Source organism: Crinia signifera, chromosome 3, assembly GCF_055691185.1.
Source record: "Crinia signifera chromosome 3, ASM5569118v1, whole genome shotgun sequence".
Lineage (NCBI taxonomy): Eukaryota > Metazoa > Chordata > Amphibia > Anura > Myobatrachidae > Crinia > Crinia signifera.
Genome location: NC_139219.1, coordinates 314,275,037 through 314,299,440, shown reverse-complemented (window position 1 = coordinate 314,299,440; position 24,404 = coordinate 314,275,037). Strand labels below are relative to the sequence as shown.

Here is a 24,404-nt window from a genome sequence, read left to right as displayed (position 1 = left end):
TGCTTATAAAAATACTGTAGTTGCCCCCTGGCGACGCAAGGCCCGCCCCCTGGTGACGCAAGGCCCGCCCCCTGGCGACGCAAGGCCCGCCCCCTGGCGACGCAAGGCCCACCCCCTGGCGACGCAAGGCCCGCCCCCTGGCGTTTATATTTCTCCCTGAAATGATTTTTCAAAAGTAGGCAACCCTGGTTTAGAACAGGGGTGGCCAAACCTGTCCTCAAGATCTACCAATGGTGCATGTTTTCCAGGCAACCTGTGGATCTATAGTAGAAATGAATGCAGCATGTTTTAAAATGTGACAGTTAGAAAATGACTACAGCTGTGCACCAGCTAGGTAACCTGGAAAACGTGGACCGTTGGTAGATCTCGAGGACCGGTTTGGCCACCCCTGGTTTAGAATATGTAACTACAGTATAATGTGTTAAGTGTATGTCAATGTGTTCATCATATAAATGTGTTCACATTTCCGCATGTAATGCAAAGTATTTGAAAAATGCCATTCATAATTATGAAATATTTAGTAACAGTAGCATGTTTTGAGACACAACACTGGTGTAGAAATGCACGAGGACACAAATGTATGTAGTGCATATTTGCCTTCCCTCCTGCATTCTGCAGGGGACTCCCTGAAATAGCAGCAATCTCACTCTCTCCCTCATTAGTCTAGCAATCTCCCTCATGTCACCTAGCCCACATTACACTGTTACATCATAGTTACCTACCCTCCTGCATTCTGCAGGAGACTCCCTGACATAGCAGCAATCTCCCTCTCTCCCTCATTAGTCTAGCAATCTCCCTCATGTCACCTAGCCCACATTACACTGTTACATCATAGTTACCTACCCTCCTGCATTCTGCAGGAGACTCCCTGACATAGCAGCAATCTCCCTCTCTCCCTCATTAGTCTAGCAATCTCCCTCATGTCACCTAGCCCACATTACATTGTTACATCATAGTTACCTACCCTCCTGCATTCTGCCGGAGACTCCCTGACATAGCAGTAATCTCCCTCTCTCCCTCATTAGTCTAGCAATCTCCCTCATGTCACCTAGCCCACATTACACTGTTACATCATAGTTACCTCCCCTCCTGCATTCAGCAGGAGACTCCCTGACATAGCAGCAATCTCCCTCTCTGCCTCATTAGTCTAGCAATCTCCCTCATTACACCTAGCCCACATTACACTGTTATACCATAGTTACCTCGCCTCCTGCATTCTGCAGGAGACTCCCTAATATAACAGCAATCTCCCTCTCTCCCTCATTAGTCTAGCAATCTCCCTCATGTCACCTAGCCCACATTACACTGTTACATCATAGTTACCTACCCTCCTGCATTCTGCAGGAGACTCCCTGACATAGCAGCAATCTCCCTCTCTCCCTCATTAGTCTAGCAATCTCCCTCATGTCACCTAGCCCACATTACACTGTTACATCATAGTTACCTACCCTCCTGCATTCTGCAGGAGACTCCCTGACATAGCAGCAATCTCCCTCTCTCCCTCATTAGTCTAGCAATCTCCCTCATGTCACCTAGCCCACATTACATTGTTACATCATAGTTACCTACCCTCCTGCATTCTGCCGGAGACTCCCTGACATAGCAGTAATCTCCCTCTCTCCCTCATTAGTCTAGCAATCTCCCTCATGTCACCTAGCCCACATTACACTGTTACATCATAGTTACCTCCCCTCCTGCATTCAGCAGGAGACTCCCTGACATAGCAGCAATCTCCCTCTCTGCCTCATTAGTCTAGCAATCTCCCTCATTACACCTAGCCCACATTACACTGTTATACCATAGTTACCTCGCCTCCTGCATTCTGCAGGAGACTCCCTAATATAACAGCAATCTCCCTCTCTCCCTCATTAGTCTAGCAATCTCCCTCATGTCACCTAGCCCACATTACACTGTTACATCATAGTTACCTCCCCTCCTGCATTCTGCAGGAGACTCCCTGACATAGCAGCAATCTCCCTCTCTCCCTCATTAGTCTAGCAATCTCCCTCATGTCACCTAGCCCACATTACACTGTTACATTTTTGGGAAAAAAAAGGAATGAGAGATAGATTCATTTACATTGAATCATCAACGCCATTTCCCAGCATGTTACCAAGTATAGTATCTCTTACAAACTGCTTTAAGGCTCATCTACATTTGTATATTAGTAATTTTAAAAGATCCCTCTCAGATGTAGCAGTACACACTCACGCTTCTACGTGCCACGTTCACAATCTCTTTTCACAATCTATCCATATATGGAACTAGACATGCCCTTTGGGGAGCATGACACGCTCCCTCACTGGGGTGCTTTGCAAAATTCTACTACCAACTATAATCTCCCTGAAACTAGTTTTCAAAAGTAGGTAAGTATGGGGTAGTGTCAGCACACCATCATGGTTGTTTTTGCTAACAACTATGACAGTTGACACATGTCAACTTGTAATTCTGTCTACATTTATTAAATTGCACATGAACACTTGTGTATAGACATTTATCAAGCAGATTGTGTGATGGTACATAAGAGCCATTAAACAGACTGTGGTTTAAACAAATGACACATATATGTGGGGTGTGAGTATTGCGTGCGGGTGCCTGGGTAAGTATTGTGTGCGGGTGCCTGGGTGAGTATTGTGTGCGGGTGCCTGGGTGAGTATTGTGTGCGGGTGCCTGGGTGAGTATTGTGTGCGGGTGCCTGGGTGAGTATTGTGTGCGGGTGCCTGGGTGAGTATTGTGCGTTGGCGCATGGGTGAGTATTGTGTGCGGGTTCCTGGGTGAGTATTGTGCGCAGGGGCATGGGTGAGTATTGGGTGCAGGGGCATGGGTGAGTATTGGGTGCAGGTGCATGGGTGAGTATTGTGTGCGGGTGCCTGATGAGTATTGTGTGCAGGTGCCTGGGTGAGTATTGTGTGCGGGCGCATGGGTGAGTATTGTGTGCGGGCGCATAGGTGAGTATTGTGTGCGGGCGCATGGATGAGTATTGTGCGTTGGCGCATGGGTGAGTATTGTGCGCAGGGGCATGGGTGTGTATTGGGTGCAGGGGCATGGGTGAGTATTGGGTGCAGGTGTATGGGTGAGTATTGTGTGCAGGTACATGGGGGAGTATTGTGTGCAGGTGCAGGGGTGAGTATTGTGTGCAGGTGCATGGATGAGTATTGGGTGCAGGTGCATGTATTTTAGCAATTGTGCGTGCTGATTGGTGTTGCGTACGTATGTCCGCTAAGCTGTTGCCCTGGGAGACCTGAGAGGCACTTTTTTTCTTGCAAATGATTGACTGCAAGTGTACATGCAAGGTTGCAAAGCCACCACCCACCATTGTGGTCAACTCCTCTTGTATACGCCCAGGTTTCTGCCCATTTTCGCCCTCTTGCGAGGCCTCGCCTAGAGAAACACCAACATCATGCCTTCAATTTGGTACTCGTTCGCAAAGTATTTCTGTGAGCAAGGGAGCGAGCGTGCACAGGCTAGGAAACCTGCACATGCGCACTGCGGCAGTTGCGCATGCGTAATGAGCTACATTCCGCCTTGCCTGCGAATTCACATGCCAGCGTATCAACCAGAATAACCGCCTTACAGTTAGGTTATCGTACCCCTATCTAGCCGTCGAATTATGAGAAAGTAACATACAGTCGTCAAGTCCAAATGCTGGGTGTGCTGTACACAACAGAAAAGAAAACGAGAGGCTAAAAATAGAGCATTCATCTAAAAAGGAACTGCAGACAATAAGCCGCAGACGACCTGTATGTAACAAGCAGTATCTCCATGTGAAACATGTGACATTACAGAATGCAGCCACTGAGAATTGTGTCCCCATAGGTGCACGCGCTGCGCTGCCCAGACGAGATAAGGCCCAGCGGTGTTTGCACAAGCTCAGTAGTTCATGGGAATTATTGGGAACATGGGACAACACAAACATTCTTCAGTGGTAATACAATAACCGAGGAACAGAGGGATATTTACTAACATTGCGACAGGGTGCGAATCTGCTCACCAAACACTCCATATACATAGTCACGTTCCACCAGTTAGTATAGATTCTGCAATTCACAACATGCATTCATTAAGAAATATCGAGCATTTATTGTACAGGAAGTGACCTGGGAATAAATATGATGTTTCTGTCTACTGTGATGAGACGGCTCTAGGAATACTACTGGAGAGGTCTTCTACCCTATAGCAGCGCACTGGTACATGAGTGGGCCAGGTCTTATGCTCTCAGGATATAGAGTATTATAGGGTGTAATACGTAATCCCAGAGGTAGTATGGTAGCAACTCCTACAGTACAGGTAACTAGAGATGAGCGGTCCGGATTCCGTGCAATCCGAACCGCTCCGAACATAGCCGGCCCGACAGACAGCGAGCCGCGCTCGTGAGTTTCCGGCTTTGTTCGGCAACCCGAGCGTGGCCGAACGCGGGAATCTGGTGTCGGATTCTCGCGAGTCGCCGAGTCTATAAAAGCTCGCCGTCCCGAGAATTCGGCGCCATGTCACGCTTCCAGCTGCGCACAGCTCTGCTCTGGTCTGTATGTTGTGCAGAGGGGTTTTGTCACTTGTCAGTGTGCAGAGAGGTGTTGTGCAGAGGGGTGTTGTGCAGAGGGGTGCAGTGCAGTCAGTGCAGAGGGGTGCTGTGCAGAGGGGTGCAGTGCAGTCAGTGCAGAAGGGTGCTGTGCAGTGCAGACTTCCGAAGGGTTTGTGCTGTGCAGACTCAGAGGGGTGTTGTGCAGTGCAGAGGGGTGTTGTGCAGTGTAGAGGGGTGTTGTGCAGTGCAGCAGGGTTTGTGCAGTGCAGCGGGGTTTGTGCAGTGCAGAGGAGTTTGTGCAGTGCAGAGGGGTTTGTGCTGTGCGCAGGGGGTTTGTGCAGTGCAGAGGGGTTTGTGCTGTGCAGAGCGGTTTGTGTGCTGTTGTTTGTGCTGGATTATACTGTATATTATATATATATATATATTTTTTTTATTATTATATATATTGTAGTAATTGTACTGGTCGTGTTTGAGGCAGGCTGTCAGTCAGTGTAGTGGGGTACACAGGCAGGCTGTCAGTCAGTGTAGTGGGGTACACAGGCAGGCTGTCAGTCAGCTTTTCATTTTACTTTTTTTTTTTCATTGTGGTGTGTGGTGTGGTGTGCTGCACTGCAATCCAATACACCATATACTACTGTCAGAACAAGTTCCGTGTGTGATTGTTCTGCCTCCACGGTCCACGCAGTGTTATACAAGCCCCGTCCATAAAAAAATAAAAAAAAAAACAATATAAAAATAAATTTTGCTGTTCTTTATTTTTTTGGTGCACACTGCACCCCAATAGTATGCTCCACAAGTTCCATGTGTGATTGTCCTGCCTCCATGTAGCGTTATACAAGCCGCACATTACAAAAAAATAACAGTAAAAACTCAAATCACTTTTTCTCTTCTTTATTCATTGTTTGTGTGTACTGCACCCATAGTATACTGTCAGAAGGTGCGTGTGTGATTTTTCAGACTCCACACAGCGCTATACAAGCTGTGCATTAATTATTGTTTGTGTGTACTGTACCCCAATACACAATACTGATATTGTCAGAAGTTCCATGTGTTAATAACCAGCCAGCTTGCTGCAGACCTTGGCCTAAAATGAATGAAAACAACATTGTGAGTTGTAAAGTGGTCCAAATTGTCTGGGAGTTAATATTACTCTAGGGACAAAAAAAACGCAAAAATTTTGCGATTTGGGCGTTTTTTTGACCATTTTTGAATAAAATCCAAAGCCTTTCACCGCTGTTTGACAAAGCTAAATCCAAATCCTGGCGAGGAATCCAAATCCTCGGCCCCGGCGCTCATCTCTACAGGTAACACAGGATTACTGGATTGCGGAGGAGCACCTGCAGTATAGGTAGCACAGGATAGCCGGATTGCGGAGCAGCACATACAGTATCACATCATTACACCCCTTTCCCAAAGCCCAACATACATGTTCTAGATCATTATTATTTATTAAGTTTCTTACATAGCGCACACATATTCCGCAGCGCTTTACAGAGAATATTTGATCATTCACATCAGTCCCTGCCCCAGTGGAGCTTACAATCTATATTCCCTACCACATGTACACGCACACACAGACATTCTAGGTTTAATTTTGTTCGGAACCAGTTAACCTACCAGTATATTTTTGGATTGTGGGAGGAAACCGGAGTACCCGGAGGAAACCCACACAAGCACGGGGATAATATAAAAACTCAGCACAATTAGGGCGATGGTGGGAATCGATCCCATTATCTCAGCGCTGTGAGGCAGTAATGCTAACCAATACACCACCCGCACTGCCCCAACATAATCATCCAACATACATGTCCCACATCATTACACCCCTTTCCCATCACTAGTGGGTGGGGCTATAAACCTGCACCCATGATCGTGCACACGCATCTCTGCAAACCTGCCAAGAATAACCACGATTTTCTGAATTCTCCAATTGTCCATTAGCACATACAGGTGGTCCCTTTTTTTATATTATTTTAGTAAAAATAATTTAGCTAAAAAGTACCTGTTAAACATAAGACTTGTGACCTGTAGAGTGATAAAGTAGAGCGAGACCAAATAATCAGCTCCTGTTATTATTTTTCAAACGCAGCCTGTAAATTAGCAGCTGATTAGCTGGTAATTTTTTGCCCTCCACTTTCTCTTTTCAAGACCCGACTCTCCCCCTACATGACATGATTTGTTAAGTGGTCTTTAAGAGCAATTCCTGAAAGCAGCGGCTTAGTTGGATTCTCACATCTGTCATACTAATAGGACAATATATTTATACAGAAAGGTAATTGGTGGCTATACAAGAAGTAAATCAGCCAATTACCGGATTACTTGGAGGTGCATTAGTGTAAGACCCAGCAGTAGTGAGTGTGATAGATAGTGAGCTGGAAGAAGCGGAGGTTAGTGTGCAAACAGACGCTTTTACTGATGTAACAACGTTTCCTCCAGAAACTGGAGAGAACAACTGACAAGGGGGATCATACACAACGTGTATGATCATTTCTGATGGAAACATGTCTAAAAATTATTTCTAAATCTACATTGCCCAAGGGATCGCGTCCACTTTACTGGAGCAATCTAATCTGCTCCTCTAAAATAATAGGCTGTCATAATTGCTTCACCCCAATATGTTAAGTGCACATTTCATTAAAAAAAAAAAGTTTTCCAGATTTCAAACTTTTTCTCATAAAGGCGATACACGCTGGGCGATTGCGGGAATTGTGTACACGGGGCTTAGTAAAATACAAGAACACCATTATATTGCAGAACTTTTAGATTCTCCTTTCCCACCCCACCAAAAATATGGAAGCTCAACAACAATGGGGAATATTTATTATTGTTCGTTTTGGATTTTTCGGAAATTTGACATTCGAGATTTTCATTTGTGACATTTTCTAAAGGCAAGATCGAATGTCTAATCGAATCCCAGCAAATCCCACTCAAAATCAAATGTGGGTGAAACATCGATGGTCTACCATAGACGAACATAGGATCCCTAGATTTACTAACATTCAATTTGTAAATCAAAAATGATATTGACTCTCAAATCCACAAATCAATCACAGACAGGTGCTTTAAGCTTGTAAACCACATTGTTTGCAAGTTGATTGTGAATCGGGTGGCCAATCTCAGGATCGGGATCAGACAGGATCCTGCGACTTGGCCCCAAACTTGACAAGACTTCAATACCAGGATTGGAGTTTCCAATCCCGGGATTTGGGGATTAGACTGCGCATTGAATCGAAATCTAAAACTCCCTTTCTCTTTAAATGGCAGGTAGTTCACTTTAGTAGTAGTAGTATTTTGTGGGCCAATAGTAAGCAATAAAAAAGTTATTTGATTTTGATTAGATTTGATTCGATTTTGTAATTGATTTCTATGGAGATCCCATGTTCGATTTTGCATAGGGATTTGACAAATTTAACAACAAATCCCTGTTCAAAATCAGCCAAAATAGAATTCACCATCGAAATTGAACATCAAACATCGAATATTAGTAAATTTAGCATTTTCATTGATTCGATCCATCAATAAGGAAAGTGCAACGCCCCCCTCACTCGTTCTCCATGTTCAGGCGAGGGAGGTACTCGCTAATGAGATACTCGCTTACTCCCTCCCCCCATCTCCCCCCAGCCGCAGCTTGCCGATGCCTCCCCCCCTGCTGGATCCCCAACACCACCAATATCTGCGGCAGGGGGCATCGGCAAGTGTGTATGGGGCTTAAATCTGCCTCTCCATCTTCCCCAAAATATGAAAAATGTAATTCTGTCGCTAAATTAAATAATGGGAGATATAAACACAGTATTTTCTTTTACAAACCCTCTACCGCTGGGAAATTGACATGATATTTAAACCTTCACCCACACTTTAACCCTCATCACCTGCCGTTCAATATGTAACCGATTTTCACTCGCACACTTCCTCATTACAGTCAATGTTTGACAGCATACCTATATTTTTTACTTTATTCACTCAATAAGTCCTTCCTTCAGAAACTCAGGAGAGGAAACTTCTTTGGGCTGGTTCTGCATTGAACGCAGAGTGGCTGTGCGCACCATTGGGCCCTGGGTAAAAGTGGGTGTGGCCAACTGGAGGGGCGTGGTCACATCCCTGTAAACAAGAATTATTAGGGGGTGCAAACGGGCAACCAGCAGGTGGGCACCTGCTCAGGGAGAGAGAGGACAGGCTGCTGCAGCTGTCTCTCTCCCCAGCTCAGCACACGCCCCTGAGAAGCAGGTGCTGGGCTGGGAAGAGCGGCTGTGCTGCGGCGGCAGCCTGTCATCTCTCTCCCCACTGCCCGGTTCTCTGCAAAGTGGGATAGGGGAGCGGGACACTCCAGCAGACCCAGACCCGGTTAAAAAGCATCCACCCACCCCAACCCCCCCCCCCCCCCCTCGTCTCAATCTAAAGTCAGGTTCCGTGCCTCTGCAAGCCACGCCAGCCACTGCTTGTCCGCACGAGCCCCATACTGGGTACAACGACCCCTTCTCCATACTCTGATCTCAATTAGAAATCAATCTCCACAAATTTCCTGCTTATGACCCACATATATTGAGTGGTGACAAATTGATTCGCTGGACTAGAGATGGGAAAAACGGGTCACTAGCGAGAGTTGGGATCCTGCAGATCACCCAGTGAAAAGATTCAGATCTTTTCGGCAACTCACTTTGGGCGGGATTCTCTAAAATCTGCAGCCCTCTTCGCCGGCCACCGCATTTCTAATGACCGCATATTCTCTAAAATATGCGGTCATTAACGCAAGGGACAGCTCTTGCGGTAAGAGCTGTCCCTTGCGATGCGGCGCCGTTGCTGGACTTCCGGGTCTATGACCCGGGAGTCCGTCTGCGCATGCGCAGACTGACGCGGAGGCCGCAGGGCATGCTGGGAGGGATCTGTGATGGATCCCTCACACACCGCTGCGGTAAGAAGCTCATAGGCTTCTGCAGGGAACCGCCAGCTTTTGCTGGCGATTCCCTCCGCAGCGGTGACACTGTGGAGGGGGGTTAGAGAATACAGAAATCTGGGTTTTTACCGCATTTCTGTAATAGAGAATCTCGCCCTTTGAAAGAAGGGGAATTTGATAATAACGAAGCATAATTTGTTTTACAATCATTTATTGCCATTTTTTTTCCTTTTTTTTTTTAAAACAGTGAGCTAAACAAATAAGAACACACATAACCGAGTAATACACTAGTCGATGGCTGGGTGCAGAATCTCCATCGATGGCGTCTGCACCAATGGCCATCCCTAGCAGCAGCAGCCTTATTATTTTTTCTTTTACTTGCAGTCGCAGCAATGTACTCAGTCTCCAGAGTTAGTACATCTCAGCTGCAGCAGGTGGCAGTGCTGAGCTCAGACAAATGCATTGTAATGAAAAACGAAACCGAAAGTAAAAGAACGACGGATCACCTTTTTGGGATCGGCAGCTCCCTCAGTCTTTTATGGGATCCGTTCAAAAGACCCGCTTCTTTCACGAACGACTCATCTCTAAGCTGGACATTTTGTGGAGATTTTCCAGCACCTACCAGTTACACAAAGTCTGCATCTCAGTAAGTTACCAAACATAAAACACGGCGGAGTTTGCTCAAATATGAATGAAAATCACGGTAGTACAGACATGTACGAATCAATAGTATCAATCAATAGAACCAAACTCTTTTTATACACAACGCTACAACACCCCCCTCCTAAACATAACCAGCGCTAGGGCTCATTGAGCCGATGCTGGTACCAAAAATACAGGGGAAATATTGTGCGAGGTCCCCAAGTAGTTAAAGAACGAGCAGAACTAATCGGTCCGGGCGTGGGTAATTAGCACCTCCCCCCCCATGTTTGCACCGCTGTTGGCTATGAGCTACTGACAGCATGCCTGCAGCAAAACGTGACATCCTTTGTCATAGCACTATATTAATGGCTGCCAAAAGTACACCTACTGTCCCGATGTTCCCGAGATTGTCCTTTAAATCTGACCCTATTGTAACAAAGGAAGGTGAATAGGACACGAAGGAACCAGAACCTCGGCAATAGGCTGGTAGGTAGCAGGCTCGGCCCCTTCCCGCAGATAACCTCACTTTCCCCTGTAACATACAGTACAAGGACGGGACATGTTTGCAGAGAACCGGTGCAGAATTAAACAGAGCAAACGTGATTTGTAGAACTCTCCACAAAGAGGACGCAGATTGCTTCTGTCAATGAGCCGAATCCATCACAATGAGAGATTTAGCTCAGTAAGAGCTACAGCTGATGACATGGAGAGAACAGACACAACTAGCACAGGGGTCGCAGAGGATTTCAGCACATTATTTCCTGTCTTCCTGAACAGCAGGGTGTCCAGATAGCCACTTCCGTTTCCCGTCCCAAAGGAATGCATTCCAGCCATGGTTCCCTAACATTAGACCTCAGAAAGGATTAGTGTACAGTCTGGCTGCAATGTTATGGATGTTACTTCAGCTTACAAATAGCCCCAATGGAGGTAAATGACCCAGTCCTCACGGTGCACTAACAGGTGACTTAGGAGTCTATGTAATAAGCTCTAAAGTCAACGGCGCTAATGTACCAACCAACCAGATCCCAACTTTCATTTTTCAAACACAGCCTGTAACATGGCAGTTAGGAGCTAAATGTCTGGTGCTTTGTTTCTGAACAAACGTATCTTTCCCCAGGACCCTAAATTGCATAGGGTACAAAATCCCAGCTGTCTAAATTCCAACGGATCCAGGTACAAAATTTAACCCTACCCCACTAATACTACCCCTAATCCTAACTCTGTCCCCCCTCCTCCCTGTAAACTAGTCCAACATCCTCTAACCTCTGCCTATCCTTAACCTCAAGCCCAGGTCATATCATCAGGATCCTTCAGGATTCTGATCATTGGAGTCCCGCTGACGGTTTTCTGACTGTCGGGATTCTGGTGGCATCCCGATTTGACTCGTACCTCAGTTATTTTGATTTAGCCTTATGTGCCCAAGCAGTCTATTTACAAAAACCTGGACTGCTGGTTGGGAAACATTGCATTAGACTATTGATTTTCAACCCTTTTCAACTAGCGGCACACCAAATAAGATTTTGGCAAGGCACACTATCAAACAAACAAACCCATTGGCCCACATATGAAAAAAAATGTTTGCATTGGTCCCCACATTAAAAAAATAAACAATCAATAGCATTGTCCCCCATAGAACACAAAAAGAAAACACAATGACCCCTTGATGAACTCAGTACAGTCTGTGCCAGGCGCATCTGCTTGCAGAATACAGGGGAGACCTTATGCTAATGCCGATTGTTATCAGTGTGTACTGCCCCAGGGGCTAGTATTATCAGATCAGAATCAGATACATGTTGCCACAGGAAGGGGGGAGAGGAGATTTTCAGCATATGCTCCAGCAGTCCCAAGGCAGCAGCAGGAGGGTCCATGATTTAAACACTGCTGCAGTCCAGCTAGCCAGGTCTTTTTTTTTTTTTTACCCAGTAGTACTTTGCTCTATATTGACTAGCCCCTCCCCTGGGACAAGCCACCAATGAGCTGCACTCCCTACAGATTGGCCCCACCTCCCCTGTCTCCCACCCTTCCCTCTATCCCCACAGAATCATCTCCTCATTAAACTCCTGGCTTAAGCTGCTCCTGGCTGAAGTAACTCCAGGTACTCTATGAGCCAGGTGCTTATGGTCAGTGTTGTGGCTTGAGGGACAGCACTGCTACAGTTATAGGGAGGGGGGAGTTGTGGCTTGCCATTATGTTATCCCATAAGAGGGGGGTGTATATTTGTTATTTTTTATAAGAAGTTGTGCAGTGAAGTCTGTGAATTATTTGTTTCTTTTAAGAGCATGCTGGCAGGATGTCTTCCCAGGGCCATCAGTAGCCGTCTCTGTCTGCCACACAGGTTCCACCAGAGATATTACATTATCCATAGAGAACCCAGTGAAGCAGATTTACTGGTATACACAAGATCCGTTCTGCAGGATGCAGTCAGTGACACACACAGTGATGCTCATTATACATTTGCCACACACCGTCATGCTCATTATAACTATGCCACACACTGTCATGCCCATTATACATATGTGGCTGTCCCTGTATTCCCTCTGCCACTCTCTCTGTCCCCGCTGTGTCTCTCGGCTGTCACTCTCCCTGTCCCTTTGTTCTCGCTGTCCTTAAATTTTGGCTCATACCGTGTGGCACAATGTGTAAGGGGCACTATTAATAGATAGTATAAGGGGTCCTACTAGTGTGGTGTGGTACGCTACACTTAAAATCACGCCCCCTTTTTTCTGTGACCACACCCCCTTTTCCGGAGGGCGCACGCATAACTAAAACCTTTGTTTTTCCATACCCTCACTTTAAAATTTCCACTTTGAGCACTGTATATAAATAGTGGTGGGTCATAAACAACGACAGTTTTGGGGTGAATACCCCTTCATCAGGAAGACCCTCTTGTCAATAAAGTGCTAAGTGCAATAACCAAGAACCAAGTGCACTTAGCACTTTATTGACAAGAGGTCTTCCTGATGAAGGGGTATTCACCCCAAAACTGTCGTTGTTTATAACCCATTACTGAAATGTTTGCTGTGATTTGAATATACACCTTTGCAAAAACCCGAAGAGTGCCGCCTTGTGATTACATGCTGTGATCTAGCTCTACCTCTGTACAATTGTTAGGAAGGCATCCCGGTACTACGGACGGGATGCGGTTAATTTCCCGACACTGGAATCCCGACCGCCGAAATCCCGAAACTTTCTCCCTCCGTGGGTGTCCACGACACCCATAGAGGGAGAATATAATAGCGTGCCGAGCGTAGCGAGGCACCGGGCCCGCTGCGTGGCGAGCGCAGCGAGCCCGCAAGGGGGGGCGATCCATGTCCCCCCCTTGTCGGGATTTCGGCGGTCGGGATTCCAGTGTCGGGATTCCGACCGCCGGGATCCCGACCGCCGGGATCCCGACCGCCGGGATATCATATCGGATCCCTACGGACCCCATCGTCCAGAGTGCCAGGCCACCAGAACGCTACGCTACGCTATATATATATATATATATACTGTGTATATATATATATATATATACACACACACACACACACACATATCTGACACTAACTACAAAAAAACAACTTGCCCCGTTGTCCTCGGTTTTCTACCAGTCCCAATGTGTAGGAGGTAAAATCTATACCAGACAATTAGCACTACTCAGGGACAGAGCAAAGCCACAAAGCCTTTTGCTAGGTAAATATTTGTCCTGATAAAAATGTTTGCCTACAAATAAAACGTTTACAACAGACAAATTCTTTGTGGCTTTGATCTGTCCCTGAGTGCCGCAGATCGTTAAGTATATATATATATATATATATATATATATATACACATATATATATACAGTCCCTAATGGGCATTGAAACGTTGCCCATTACACTTGACATGGCTTTTAGTTTACTGCTGAGTGCCGACGTAAACATCTCCATATGCCGAGGCTTTCAATAGCGCTATTGGCCGCCTAGCGGCTCCTGATTGGCCACTTGGTGCCTCTAGACAGCCAATAGCGCTATTCGGGGGGAAGAGCCGCATAAAGCAAACAAACTCTCTGCGGCTTCTTTTTAGTGACTGCGGTGTATAGCAGAGGATGCGATCCACGCGTAGAAGGTGGCGAGTATGGTTTCCTTCCATAGGTACCCAGCACTTGGATTTCTACTGGACAAGGGGACTGATCTACATATGACGATAGGTAAGTTGGTATGAGTAGGCTATGTGTGAAATAAAGTTGTATTTTTCTGTTGTGGCAGTGTCTTTTTTTGCCTATTGGCTGTGGGCTGTGCTGTGTAACTAAGAGTCCCAGCAAGCCCATTAATGGGCCACATGCTGGGACTTGTGGTTCTCCAAGTCCCAGTATGCAGCCCAGTCTTGATGGGACTAATAGTTCCCTAACAGAACCTTATAAGTTTATCTTTAATTTACAATAACATTAGCCCAGTGCCCAAAGCCCAGGGGCAGCGGGGACAGCACCGGGCTTCAGCCTGGGCAGGGGTCACTCTGGAGGGAGGGTACCCCTTTATTATGGGGGGAGGGGCACTCCTCCAGGGTCCCTGCCCGAGCTGACCATCCACAGGGATGATTGCTTTGGTTGGGGGCACTTGCAAAAAAAGTTTCGCCCGGCTGTGGCATTACCCAGTTTGGGCCTGGTGCTGGTTGTCAAAATATGGGGGACCCCTACTAATTTTGTCCCCGTATTTTTGGAACCCGGACCAGCCTTTAAGCCTGGTGCTCATTTTAGAAATCTCCTATGATTTTTGTCCCCTGAATTTCTAAAACCAGGACCAGTTATGCTCAGGGGGGACCCACGCTGTTTTTTTTATCATTTTTAAACATGTTTTGGGAAAGAATCATGCACCTATCGCACTGGTCTGTGCATGGTTCTGTCAATTGGACATGTTGAACCTGGGAATTTGAGAATTGTATACTTTTTTAAAACATCTGGATGCAAATTAAACACTAGCCAACAAAAAAAAAATGTATTTGCTTCTTTTACAAAAACAGTCATTTTTTACTAAATTTGGGTCAGGAATATGACCTTAGAATTAGTTTTTTTAGATACTTTACTTGTGATACTACTTGTGATACATGTACTTCTGTAGTAAAAACCAATATTATATTAATATGATATCTGTACACAACAGAAGTAGCAATTGTTTTAATTCAATCTATCTAACGCCATCAAGCCCCACCCCAGAACTGTAAATCCCCCCGATTTGCGGGGCCTCGCGGAGGGGCGGGGCTTAATAACGGTATTTGCATATTTAGCCCCGCCCCTCCCAAGCCAATCCGGGAGGGTAGGCAACCCTGGCATGGAAAGTCCCATTTACCCTGATACAGTATCTTCGTTCCATAGTTGAAATATCTTAGGCGAATCTCTCACCATGCTCATCACTTACTGCACCACAATTCAGAGGAAAGAAGTCCAGAGGAGAATCGAGAAAATTAATTTTGAGTGACATTATATAGGAGTAACATATACTGTATATTGAGTAACAAAATATGGCTGACAATAACTCAGGATACCTGTACTAAGGATTTACCTACGATTTATTGAAATAAAAAAAATCCCTAGTATTTTTCGAAAATCCCTCAAATTCTCTAACATTTAATAAAATATGGTTATATCTCAGAACATACTCAGCATTTTATGTAAATACCATATTCGTATTTCCCATGCTCGAATAAACTAGAAATGACTATTTTTGTTAAACTCGCCATCTGGTATCCCCAGGACCACACTTTACAGTTCAACAAAACTAAACCTTAACTTAATCTTAACCAACTAACTTATCTAATAAAAAAGACATGGACACAAAGTGTTGGCGTTTCAAAAATGAATGTCAAATTTATTTTTGACAATTAAACTATAACTATAAATGATGGCGGCACCAAAGAACGGTCACTATAGGAAAGTGGGGATTACAGATGACTAAACATACACACTATCGCTAATGATCACTCTCCCTGGTCATCCACCCTGGCAGGCCAAACGATGTCAAGGGAGAGTGCACCCCACTATCTACACACACACAAGATCTTAAAAGGATGACCGTTCTTTACCGCCGCTGAAGAAGAGAGAAATAGGGAAGGGTGGGTGGGGCTTCTCAGTACAGAGTGACTCACATCTAGCATGTGACTTCCTTGCCCTGTCTACATCCCTCCCCCTGCTCTGATAGGCCTTGTGCCCATCCTAATTAACATGTCACATAACACCTTCCAAGTGTGACCTGGGGAACCTATCAGCGGTTTATGCTCCCTCACTGCTTACTCAGCATTCGTGATTCTTTCAGAAGCATTTTCACTGTTGGCTAGTGTAATCGATAGGTCAGAATGTGTGACTTTTCACGACAAAAAGTGTGATTTTTACCGCAATTCGCATCCTATTAAGTTAGCCATTTCGGAAAAACTTGGGAATTTGTAATTTTTTTGACTAGATATTGCAAAAGTCTAAAAATCACATCCTATTAAATGTCACCCCAGGAGCAAAATGTAATAGGGTGTGATTTTCTTAGTCATGTTTTAAAATTGCACTAAATCGAATGCGAAAAATGCGATTATTGGGCACAGTGCAGCGGGCACACTCTGGCATGCATGCCGTGTCATGACGTAGCTGCGGCAAGGACAGAAGTGGGCACATCTGTATAGGTAACTCTCCAATGTATCACAGATCAGACGCCGGACTACACACTGACTCAAAGTATTGTGCCTAGGAGCAGCCTGACCCCTAGATCCATCCCTGGACCCAGTATTGCATATACAGTATCCGTCTGTCATATCAGGCAATCATCTGCGCGCATGTACCTGAAGTATACGCCGACAGGCGATTGGTCATCCTGGTGCGCTGCAAGCAGCTTGGCATGGAACGTATTGTGATAAGAAGGCAGGGATCATGTATTATCCCCACTTCATTATTCTTTCCTGTTTATCCCCACAGTACATGTCCTTAAATAGGCGGATACAGCACATCATTCCAATTACACCTCCGCCTGCTAATGACAGACTCTCCTGAACTGACAGCAGACAGCCTGTTGGTACAGGGCTCATTCACAGCTGTATCTGGGTTTTACAAGGAATGTCAGTTATGTCTGTACTGTAAATATCTGCTATGTAAGTGCAGGTGGATTGGTCTATGGCAGGCTGACCGGTGCAGACAGCTAGGACACGGCTGCTCCGTACTAACCCTGCCCAATGATACAGTATACAGTATATATATCCCACATACTACAGCTAGATATTCATGTCTCCTAATCCCACATAGAACTGACTATAACAACATTTTTATAACAGAATCATGCAGCCAATGGCTTTCCTGAGGTGGAACTACACGTATAAGCATGCCCTGCCTGCAAAGGACACAAAAGCATTTCAATAAAGACAATTGACAGTTATTGTGTAACTATGATTGTGGTGTCTTTTCCTGTGTTACTTGTAGACTCTCCCTAGTCCTGATTGCATTTTTGCATGTATTTTTGAGACATTCCTCCGAAATCTGTTAGTCCGATCATGCGCACGCCATCTACTCAGTAATCACTGGCGGCTTGCGGAGCAGTGATCACAGGCTCCCCCCACTGTCCACCCTGCCTGTCCACATTTGTGCGCTAAAAGATGGCATAACAGAAAGTGAAAGCAATTTTTGCAGGAACACTGGTCTGTTTTAACCTTGCTGGATATGAAGAGAGGGCGCTGTGAGGACAGAGATTAGAGGTAGGAGCAGACAGGGACTGGGGGTGGGGCGGAGAGTGTGTTGGTTAAAAACTGTCACAGTTCAAAGTGAAAGTAGATTGGGGAATCTGTCAATTTGAAAGGACTTAACTAGCAACAAAATAAAATAGGTAGTACAAAAGGTCGGCATAAGCAAAACATCGACATGGAAATGGTCAACACAGGAAAAAGTCAACATGTTTTTTTTTTCATTTTGACATTTGTCGACATGGGCCGCGCCCGGAGCGACCCCTCGCTTCGGGCACGGTGATTCGCTGCGCTCCACACACTATTATATTCTCCCTCTACGCCCACTTGGATCGTGAGGTTGGTTTTAAAAGAAATTCCTGAAAAACTTGTGTCGACCTTTTACTGTGACGGCCACCGACATATCAACGTTTTGTGAATATCGACCTAGACCATCTTGACCTTTTGCATGTCGACCAATAGTGGTCAACCTATTGACTGTCGCCCAAGATTCTGTCAACCTATCGATCGGATGCGGCCTACGGATGGAGCAGCTCTCATTGGTGCTGCTCCTGGCGATTCTATTGCCATTCGCCAGCTGCCGCCACCAGCCACCAGAAGGGGGTGCGTGTGCATGAGACGCTCGCATGCCCCATTCTGATGGAACCTGCCGCCACCCTCTGCTGGCTCCCCGCTGCTCCCCCCCATAGCCCCCCGCAACCCCCACTCGCCCTGCCCATCTCCCTGAAGTGGAAACGGACAGTGAATCTGCTCCCCGCCACCGTGCTGACGGGGACACGTGAGTGTGTGAGATGCTCGACCATCACCATCAGATGGAGAACCTGTCCGCTAGCCTGCGCCAGCACAGGAGATCTGGCAATTCTAAAGGGGGTGCCAGATGACTGACCGGCAGTCGGGATTCCGACAGTCATTACATCGATGTCGCAACCCCGACTGCTTAAAGCCAGAGGCTATTGAAGGGTTGGAACTGTTCTATGCCAAAAACACACAGACACCCAAAACAAGACACATTATGCATTATCAGACACATGTTCATAGTTGCCTAGTCTCCAGGATCCTGCAGGAGGCTCCTGTTTTAGTGAGTAATCTCCTGCCGTCCTGCATTGTAAATCAGAAACCCAATATTCTTCACTACAGCTCAACTCTGCCTGCCATAGTCCACTCAGGGAGTGGACTGTGCAAGGATGGTGTTATTTTGTAGTTTCTCAAGTGTCCCTTCTTTCAACTCCCATTAGCCCCACTTGTGGAACCACTGGCAGGATAGACAGCAGCACATTATCACACAGTGTCTCCTTATTTGTGCTGGTCAGGTTCAGATGTGCAGTGATCTATAGTGGTAAATTCACTTAGATGGGAGTTCTATTAAATATGGGATGTTGGCCCATAGTGTCTGCTTCTACTGCTTAACAATGCTATTGAGCTGATACTAAGGGTAAGATTTTTATTAGTAATCTTTTGTTAAACACATTTGTTGTATTTGAGTATCTGGTGTTCTTAATCACTTGAAGTATGCTACAATAGTATGGAAAACAGCACATCCAATAAACAAAGGTAAGTCCTACAAGTTATAGTATTCCCAATAAAATAACACCTAATACACCACAAAACAGAGTTATATGCTTAGGGATAAAGTCACACAAGGTTTAATTGCATTTGGAATTTATTGCATAGGTATCACCTTTATCATGTATGCACTGAGTGATAAGAAAGGAACTATCACAGTGAATAGCCGCACACAAGAAATTCAGTATTGAGGGCAGAAAAGAATCAATACTTGCAAAATTTCCCAAAATATAGTGTTCCAACAAGCATTTAAGCATAGACACAGCCATATGTGGCACTAGGCAAGCCCGTTAGGTGGAGTATGACATGCCCCCAACACGGGGCTCCATGCTTCATGGGACACATTCTACTATAATCTCCCTAAATCTAGTTTGGAAATGTCGGATGAAGATGCACCCAGCCTTTATAAGAGTATCCTGTGTGCCAGGTCAAAACCAGGGGATCACAGTACCATAGGCGCCAGATTTCACCAGTAAATAGTGTTCATGGTAAGGGCAGAGTATCTAGTTTGTACACAATATAGTACATTAATGATGTTATTATCCATTTATCACTGGGTGAGATGTATCAAGCCTTGGGGAGAGTTAATGTGGACAGAGATTATCTAGTAATTTACATCAGCTTCTGTCGTTTATCTAGCACTGTCTAGGAAATGACAGTAGAAGATGATTGGTTGTTTGGGGAAACTATTACACTTATACTGCTTTCACATTGCAGAAATGGGTAATGACACGGTATTCTTAAATGGGACTTTAAAACGGGTCTGAGCCTTGAGACCTTTCACATTGCAGGTGAAAACCGTTTTAAAAATCATTTAATACCATTCAAAATTCAACCCGTTTAACCCCCAAGGGACACGTTTCAAGCCATTGAAATAGAGCCATTCACACTGCCTAAAAAACGGCTTTAAAACGTGTAGGACTCTGCTTTTTAACCGTGTTGAAATACCGGTTATCTTTAACCGGTAAATCAACTTTGGCACTTTCACATTGCAGCCTTAAACGTTTTAAAATGGGAAAAAAACGGCAATATACCGTTTTAAAAGTGCAATGTGAAAGGGGTATGAATCTCTCTCCAAGGCTTGACACATCTCCCCTCATTGCTATTAATAAACACCTTAATTACATTTACAATTTAAAATCCAAATAACAACAGACACAAACACAAAAATACTGCACTTATAAACTTCAGATAAATACAAACATTCTTTCACTTTACAAATAAAAACTGGATCTGCTTTCCTGCTGCAGTCCAATGGCAAATGCTGTACTTATCAATAATGTGCATATCCGGCAAATGATGTATGCACCATCAGCAGATGTAATAGAGAGACACTCCGCCAGCGGCTCGCAATCACTGTCATTGTCATAAAAGAGGATTTTGCACCAGGCTTTGGACATCATTGGCCAAACCGGTCCTTGAGATCTACCAATGGTCCACGTTTTCCAAATCACCTAGCTGGTGTACAGGTGTAGTCATTACTAACTGTCACATTCCCCAGATCCCCTAGCTGGTGCACAGCTGTAGTCATTACTAACTGTCACTTTCACCAGATCACCTAGCTGGTGTACAGCTGTAGTCATTACTAACTGTCACATTCCCCAGATCACCTAGCTGGTCCACAGCTGTAGTCAATACTAACTGTCACATTTCCCAGACCACCTAGCTGGTGCACAGCTGTAGTCATTACTAACTGTCACATTCCCCAGACCACCTTGCTGGTGCAAAGATGTAGTCATTACTAACTGTCACATTCCCCATATCACCTATCTGTTTTATTCTCCCTCTATGGGGGTCGTGGACCCCCACGAGGGAGCAGTCGGGATTCCGACGTCGGAGTAATGACTGTCGGGGAGCCGTCCGGCACCCGTCATTACTAACTGTCACATTCCCCAGACCACCTAGCAGGTGCACAGCTGTAGTCAATACTAACTGTCACATTCCCCAGATCACCTAGCTGGTGCACAGCTATAGTCATTACTAACTGTCACATTTCCCAGATCACCTAGCTGGTGCACAGCTGTAGTTATTACTGTCACATTCCCCAGACCACCCAGCTGGTTCACAGGTGTAGTCATTACTAAATGTCACATTCCCCATACCACCTATCTGTTTTATTCTCCCTCTATGGGGGTCATGGACCCCCACGAAGGAGCAGTCGGGATTCCGATGTCGGAGTAATGACTGTCGGGGAGCCGTCTGGCACCCGTCATTACTAACTGTCACATTCCCCAGACCACATAGCTGGTGCACAGGTGTAGTCATTACTAACTGTCACATTCCCCATACCACCTATCTGTTTTATTCTCCCTCTATGGGGGTCATGGACCCCCACGAAGGAGCAGTCGGGATTCCGATGTCGGAGTAATGACTGTCGGGGAGCCGTCTGGCACCCGTCATTACTAACTGTCACATTCCCCAGACCACCTAGCTGGTGCACAGCTGTAGTCATTACTAACTGTCACATTTTCATACATGCTGCAGTCATTCCTACTAGATCCCCAGGTTTCCTGAGACACTTGGACTGTTAGTAGATCTTGAGGACAGGTTTGGCCACTAAATGATTTGTACGCAGTGAAATCGTTGGCGACATGACCCGTTGGTGGAGCCTGCATCCACAAGTACTTACACACTTGCCGATGCCAAAGAAGGGGCCATGGTACATACATGCAGGGCTGACAGAAGAAGTCGCTGACGCCGCACATTGTGAGCAACATATTAGTTAAACACTAGACCACAGGTTCTCAAACTAGGTTCCTTGAGGACTCCACACTGTGCATGTTTTGCAGATCTCCTCGCAGAATCACAAGTGAAATAATTAGCTCCACCTGTTGATCTTTAAAATATGTCAGTGAGTAATAAATCCACCTGTGGACCTGCCGGGTGAACTGTGTGGGGCCCTGAGGACCAAGTTTGAGAACCCCTGCACTAGACAATGTGCCCAACATCAAATTCAATTGCTACACACAACACCCTAATTTGCCTCTCCAAATTTACAGTACATGCTGTACAGCAGACGTATTCAACCCCTGTATTTTCAGCTGTTTTGAACTACAAATTCCAGCAAGCCTTGACCAGAGGACAGCTTAGTACTGCTTTTGGCTGGCAAGGCATGCTGAGACCTATAGTTCTACAACAGCTGGAGAGTTACAAGTTGCACAGTATGTAGCCTGTGTGCATTACAAAATGCTGTCTAAAAAATGACGTTTTATTCCTATACAAATACTGCATATATGACATTCTTATTGGAGTTGTATATATTTTCTATAATATCCATGATGATGGCGCTTCTACAAATGACCCAAACTTGAAATAAAACGAATTCAGTCCAGTATGCGGCACAACAGGCTGTGAGGAATGATGCAAGTCTACCCTGATAAACCAGGATTCACAATTCATTTGGGTAAAAAATGCTGAATTTTAAAGTTTTTGCCAAGTTTGTTAAACATTAAAAGTAGGACAAGACGGGAACAATTCCTGACACCAACAGGTAACACATTTGGCAGCTTGGTGCTCCCCTTCTATAAGAGTTTCTATAGACCAAGAAATAACAGGAAGGCAAAATGCTGGAGAATGTTCCTGCAGCAGATAAAAGTGGATGTTTTTGCAACATTCTCTGCTGAGCACCAAGTATGTAATCTTGTGTCCAGTGCATTAAGGTGCATTAAGCAAAAAATGTGTCTCAAACTGAAGTTATATTTGTGCGAAAATTCCTACCTTGTAGCTGTGTCTCCTCTGCTAATCCTTCCTGTAGTTTTATGGAGCGCTGGATAATCCCTGGAAATTTCAGCAGGGTCTGCATGAGCCTTAATATCCACTGAGAGACCACACCTCCAGTGAGGACAGTAATGGTCCTGGTACATAGATACATACAGTACACAGCACTGTACTCATGTGCACAGAGAGGAGCTGGTCAGATACTGTATAAGTGGCACAGGAGTGCAAGGCTTTTTTGGGATATATATATATATATATAATTTCAAATTAAGTATTCAACATCATCTACTGTTCATTACTACTACATTGGCAAAGGCAAATTATATTTCAGCAAGCACAAGACTCTGTTTCCCCCAGGCACCACGTTACCATTGGTTACGGCCAATTCCTGTTCTGCTAATACCATCTGAGAAATACTATTTTTTGCAGTATTAAATACATTTTATATGTTAATGTTAGATAAAACATTACAGGCCTGACTCAGAGGTGGACGCAATGGAACTTTTCACGTGTCGATCATTGCCACGTTGATCTTGTGCATATTGACTATATGGTGTCGACATATTGGAGGTTATTCTGGTTCACTCGCAAAGGCAAATTCACTCTCAGATGGACAAAACCATGCTGCACTGCAGGTGGGGCTGATGTAAGCTGCGCAGAGAGAGTTACATTTGGGTGAGTTATTTTGTTTCTGTGCAGGGTAAATACTGGCTGCTTTATTTTTACACTGCAATATAGATAACTCTCTCTCTGCACAAGTTACATCTGCCCCACCTGCAGTGCACATGGTTCTGTCCATCTGAGAGTGAATTTGCTTTTGTGAGTGAACCAGAATAACCCCCATTGACTGTTGACCTGGACAATGTCAACTTTTTATGCCATAACCATACTGAACATGTCGGCATCTGCAGAATATTGACACGCTTTTGATATGTGATACCAAATCTCACAAGTGTAAGGGACCCTTAAGTCCCCCCCCCCCTCCAGTATGTAAATTAACCCCCCTCCGCCCCCCTTCCCCAGCCTAACCCTTACCTGCCCTGGCATACTTAATTTCAGCATCCCAGCAGTCGGGATTCCAGCACTGTTTCCGTGGTGGTAGTCTGGATGCGCTGGTATTGTGAATGCCGGCATCACCGCCAGCCAAATTCTAAACCTATTCCGCACATTCTACTTGCATTATAATGACTATAATTAATTAATTCAGGGTTGCCTACCCTCCCAGAATGGCCAGGAGGCTGCCGAAAATCATGTCCTCCTCCTGGCCGCCCGGAAAGGTGGGCAACCCTCCCAGATACCGCCAGACCCACCCCCCCCCCCCTTCCACCATCTCCCTGGCGATTTGCAACGTATCGGGGGGAGGGGCTAAATATGCAAATTGGGCGCCTTTTAGCTCTGCCCCCTCCT

At 45.4% G+C, this 24,404-nt stretch overlaps 1 protein-coding gene across 2 annotated transcripts in view; it reads right to left on the bottom strand.

Moving 5' to 3' along the window:
* Window positions 1–23,092, bottom strand: part of LOC146064792 (adhesion G protein-coupled receptor F5-like) — a 199,314-nt gene extending 176,222 nt beyond the window's left edge. For both annotated transcript variants that reach the window (XM_083178663.1, XM_083178666.1), the window contains exon 1: window positions 22,998–23,092. The gene's annotated coding sequence lies outside the window, so the exon portion shown is untranslated. The remainder of the gene's footprint in view (window positions 1–22,997) is intronic.
* Between the last annotated feature and the right edge of the window lie 1,312 nt (window positions 23,093–24,404).